This window comes from Netta rufina (genome assembly GCF_964035555.1).
Source record: "Netta rufina genome assembly, chromosome: 7".
Lineage (NCBI taxonomy): Eukaryota > Metazoa > Chordata > Aves > Anseriformes > Anatidae > Netta > Netta rufina.
The window spans coordinates 34,468,902-34,474,627 of NC_140130.1; positions in this window are offsets into that span (position 1 = coordinate 34,468,902).

Consider the following 5,726-nt stretch of genomic DNA (forward strand, 5'->3'; position numbering starts at 1 on the left):
TTTTCTTACATATACTACATCCAGCAAAAGCACATTAAGGATGATGGAGGGAGCCCTTTGTACCGGTAGGTCACGCAGGCCCTGTAAGCCTGAGGAAATCCATTCCTGCTTGCTTCAGGATTAGTATTTCGGCTGAAAAGTTGGGCTGACGTTCAGTCATGGGGTGCAGCTGCCTGCTTTGTTCTCAGATCGTCCCACTCCAACTCACTTAATAACCCAAATGAGCCTCAAGAGAATACATTTTAAAGTTGGTCCAAGTTTCAAAATACCGGTGACTGCACCAAAAGACGTCTAGCAGTAGCAGTTTTTGCACTTAACAAAAAAAAAAAGCCAGACGACAAGTAACAGCCAGCGTGTTTGCTGGTGCTCTTGCCTGCTGCTGCTTGGCTGGACTGGAGAATAAATGGGACAGAGAGCGCTGAGCCTGACCTCTGTGGCTCCTGCCTGTGCCCAGTGGCTGTGAATAGGAGCCGCAGGGTGGTTATTGTCCCCGTGGGACAGTCATGTGTGCAGCTAATCCCAGCACAATGGGCCTCACCCCTGGGCGCAGGGGCCGGGAGCGGGCTGACGCATGGAAACTGGTGCTGGAAAGCATCTGCCAGGAGCAGCCAGCGGTTTGATGTTATACGCAGAGTTTTAGAGAGTAGTAACGTGTCTTTTTATGTAGTCTGTGTATTAACTCTTCTTGGAAGTCCTTTATCAATCTTTGCTGTAATTAAAAATCTAGAATAGTCTCAATACATTAAAAAAAGCAGAGCAATGCCAATTCTAATCCTTCAAGAGCACCAGAAGTGGTCTTCAAAGAGGAGGGAAGCACTGATGTACAGTAACTCCAACTGTTAGGGCTCATAAGTAGCAAAATAGAGCCTCCTAATCTTGACTGATCTGTACTGTAACACAAATATTAAATAACATTTTTTATTTCAGTTCCAGAGGCAAGTTTTTTGTTGAACAATGATACTGATAATGTCTTGACAAACAGACCATGAGCACAATGCTGATGTGCTTTTTCTGTGTCAAGGTTTTTCTGTATTAAGTAATATAATAAAAGTTATTGCCTCTTACAGATTTTTCTTGTTTCATAACCTTGGACCATATGGGCTGCAAGGCCGCTAATGCATTCTTTGATGACAGCAGCATAGAAAACCAACACAGAGAAGTAGGAGAAAATCTTTTGTTCAGCAGCCTGAATATCTCAATCCAAACGAGATAAGTTTAATTATATGCTGCTCACAAAACAGGCTGATTATTGGCACTTAGTGTGCCTGGCAGCAAAGACTGCCCAGTTTGAGGGCCAAAACCAAATGTGATCTGCGGGAGCATCTCTGAAAAGCAGAAGGACCAGGTGATTGATCAGTGCCACAAAACAGGCTTTGGACAAACCATCCGTGGGGACACACCTGATTGATCATGATGTCTGTGAAGGTGACAGGAATCTGGTTTTCATGCTCAGTGACACTGAATTAGGTCACGTTCAGCTGAGGCTGGAAGCCACTTTTCCTGTTGTGACCTTAGTGGATCCCTTGCTACCTGATGATGTATCTGGCTTTCTGTTACATCCTTCTTTGTTTAATTTCACAAAGTTGTTGCAAACTTGTTATCACTACCTCTCTCAAATGTGGTTGAAATAAGTCAATAATGCCTGAGGGCACTAACAGAGCACAATCCTACAAAGGTTGTGTTTCCTCAAAAGCCAGCATAAAATGACACGAAGTAAAGATTGCTATTGCTATTTTCCTGCATTTTGCTTGTTTTTCATATGCAATAGCAGTAGTATATGCTCTCTAATTTCTTCAGCTACAGTATAGACTTATTGTCTTCAAAACATAAGCAATATTTTCTGGTTCACTGAATAAATCTCTATTTCTGATCATAGCTCAACATTTTTTTTGTTCTTACTTTTTTTGTACCTATGATAGAAAAAAACAAATTTAAGCAAGTTACCAAATCAAGAACAACTTTTACTATTTGAAAGCCAAGTAATATGAAACAAACATTTCTTTCATGATATTGAATGTTTTAACAGGACAAGTTTCTAACCATTCTAAATTCTTTATCTGTGCAGAAATGGGCCATGTACAAGTTTTGTCCTGATCTGCAGCCAGGTATCCAATGGAGCACTTTGAGCCTCTCCCGGGCACACCAGCCCAACAGCTCTCTGCAGCCAGCTTCCCTGGCAAACGAGGAGACTAATGAATGCAGCCAAGGGCTGGGCTAGGAGCATGATTGAGTATTGCCTTTGCAAATTAAGACATCCAAGCAATTCTTGTTGCTGCTCAATATGCCCCATTGCTGCAACTCTGCCCTTTTCTTCCAGAGTATTGGCTTCTAATCTTTTCTCTCCAATCCTTGACCTTGACCTTTGGATGTCATTCTGTCTGTCCTGCTCTGTCACTCCACCATGGTACCTCCTTTTTGCCAGCCTACTGAATGTCTCCTTCGGTCCCACCACACTTGTTCTTTGCTTCAGCTTTGCTGTTTAGAGAGAGCTCTTCCCCCCAGAATGTTGCAAACCCTTTCTGATAAGGCTTCTTGATCATCTCTTCTTGATTGCTGCTATTATAGCAGGCCCTTAAGGATTTACAAGATGTACTTTTTAGCATAATACGGTAGGATTTTATTAATTTTAATAAATAACAGTAACACCCAATGCAGATGAGTGCTTTTGGTAAATTAGGGCATAAGCTGCTTTTAAAGATATCAATGAGAGCTTTCCTATTGATTTAAATTATGTGTTGTTGTGTTAAGTGCTTATGATAATGTGTTGTAGCAAAGCAGTAACTACCCCATAACATATTCTGTATCTTTACTAAAGCCTTGCTAATCTATAGGTACTGTTTGGAGTTTTGCTATTAAATCTTTGAGGATTTTCTCTGCATATATTATATAGAATTTGGAATTGGAGTATCAATGGTAATACAATGGTCTTTCTTCTCTGTTCCATTTTTCTTCCCCCGTTTTGGCAGCAATAGTTTGCAATAGCAATGGACATTTAAGAGTGTCACTTCTTTCTCAGGAATGTCATTTTAAATACAAAGTTTCAAATAAAATTTTCTTTACAGTGAAGCAAATGAAGCCTATGAAATACAAATGTGAAGTGAATCACATTTTAAAAGGCAAAATTTTAACTTATTCTTGTTCAATGAGAACCAGCAGATGCTATCGAGAACAGATCCTCTTTCCATCCTATTTTCCAGAACAAAATCTTTTGATGCCAATCCCCACCAACACTCCTGGGTGTGCAACCACTGGGATGTGGAACTGTATCTTTGCAGTAAAAAGTGAAGGAAATATTCCTAATCCTGAGTTATATTTGTCCTGAAGGCTTGCTATTTTTCTCTTTTAACATAAAAAGAGGTATGGTAGTAACATATTTCTATTAACGTGCCTGCTATTATATCCACTTGCTCCACTGTGCTTTGGACCAGGAGTTGTCATCTCTTTGATTTATTTTTTATTTTTTATTTTTTCTAATGAGACCAAAGGAGGGTTATGTAGTCAGCGTACTTCACAAGACAGATGGCCTCCAGAAGTAAGCATCTTTCTGTTTTCCCTGCACAGATAGCTTAGTTTATTCCCTGTGATTGAATTAGGTCCAGGGCCTTGAACTTATCCAGGACAAGGAGAAGCCCAGGACATCTCTTGGACCTGCAGATCACCATACATGATGCCCTGGTGCCGCCGTTCCCAAGGGGTGACAAGGCAGATGTTTTAAGTTAGAGGGTCAGGTGATAACTAGATTTTGGCCAGTATTAAATTCCCACTGCAGAGATTTTCCATTGTGAGAAGGGGACAGGATGGGATAGATAGCCTTGTGTATAATAAAAGTGGAACCAGTAATGTGTATACATAAGCCCTCTAGATCTGATTGCAGGGGGAGGCGGCACCAAGCACTGTTAGATCCTAGAAGTGAGAACATCTCCCTGATTTATGAAGTCCTATTGCTAAAAATGACACTTTAATACTCTGCAGGAATTTCTTTCTGTTGCTTTTTATAATCATATGAATATGAAAGCTTGGTGCTTGGCCAACAGACAGCAAACAAATGTGGAAAAAAATTTCCTTCTTCTTTGAAGAGTGTGTTAACTTCCCCGTTGGCCTCCTGGCAGCAACATTTAACCTTGCTTATACTGTGACTATATGACTGTTTATTGAGTAAACCATAAAACTAAAATAGAGAATTTCTTTCATATCCAATAGACCGTAGTGGTACAGATGAGTCACACTTCTGTTGTGTTTTAATTTCCACTTACGGTTTTGTTGGCTGGTAAAATATTATTAGTTTTGCATTACTGCTCTTAAAAGTACTGACAGATTGGTTTAGAACAAAGTGTTTCAAGTCTAAAACTAGTTTCAAGTCTGAAAGCAGTCTAAAAACTAGACTAAAAAGTCTAGTTTTAACTTACTGATTGCCCAGCACTGAATAAGAACATTATGTTTTTTTGAGCTGAAATTTTGCCATTTGCTTGTGTAAGCAATATACTTGCTTGGTTTTGAGATTATTAATTTGTGCATAAATTAGTGTAAAACTTTGAAAGACACTTCTTATTATTCTTTTCTCTTGTTTGCTAATTGTAGATTGAAATTGGAATTCAATAAATCGAATTGTTGAATTACTATAAATTGAAAATACAGAGCATGGTCGTTTTACATATTAAGTAATATTGTAAATAATAACAAAAATATATTTAAAAATTCCAATCAGATTTATTAAGATAAGGAAGTGCGGTCATATAGCTAGTGCCTTGAGAGGATGGCTTCAGATTAGCACAATCCTACAAGTTTTTAAATGTGTTGTAATTTAATTCTGCCCATGTTTTCTTCCTTTGCTTGTTTTCCCTCTCCTTCAACAAGTGACTCATTATTTCCCTCCTCCACTCACCTTCAAATGAGCTAATTATTGATCTGAATTAGGTTCTTATCATGAAAATATTCTCTTTTCATGTGCAGTGCAGTCTGTATTGGTCAGAAGTTGTTTTATCATTCCAGCAGGCCATGACTTTGCTCAGTTCAGCAATGGCAATGAATGCAAACTGCCTGAGTATTACTTCTACCAAAGGGTCGCAGTGAGTTCAGGACTCAATACAGGTTATCTTGAGATGAAATTTAAGTAAATTTTATTTTTAAACAGAGAAAAAGTAAATTAAATAGGCTTCTTCCCATGACTGGGAGGCAGGAAGAGAAGAAGGTGGTGAAGAGGTTTGAACCCTGTGTCCTTGGGTCACCTCCAGAGAAGGACCACAAGGTGGACTGGCTTGGCAGGAGGCACAGACAGAATGCCTCTAACTTGCATAATTGAAATGAAAGCTCAGAACATGTTTTCTTACATATTACCATATTTATCACCAGCATTTGCTTAATAAAACCATTGGATATCTCATTTTCTGTAGTATAGCTGTGTTACGATTTTATCCCCAAACCTGTCAACCAGGCATCAGATCTGTTTGTTTACTCTTCATTTGGATGTTGATATAAAAAGTAAACTAGTAGCTATATTAATCATTTGTGAGTATTTTTTTTTTTTCCTGAGCTGTTTTAGAGAATGGCTTTAAGTGTTACTTAAACACCAGGACTTCTAAAGAAGACAAATGATAGGAGGCCTAAATGGAATTTTACTCTAATTTATCAGTGTTCTTCTATGTAATGGGATATCTTCATCTGCTTTCTTTTCACTTTATGATGTTTAGAAAAAGCTAGACCAGCATTTTCTTTTCAAGCTGTTAGTG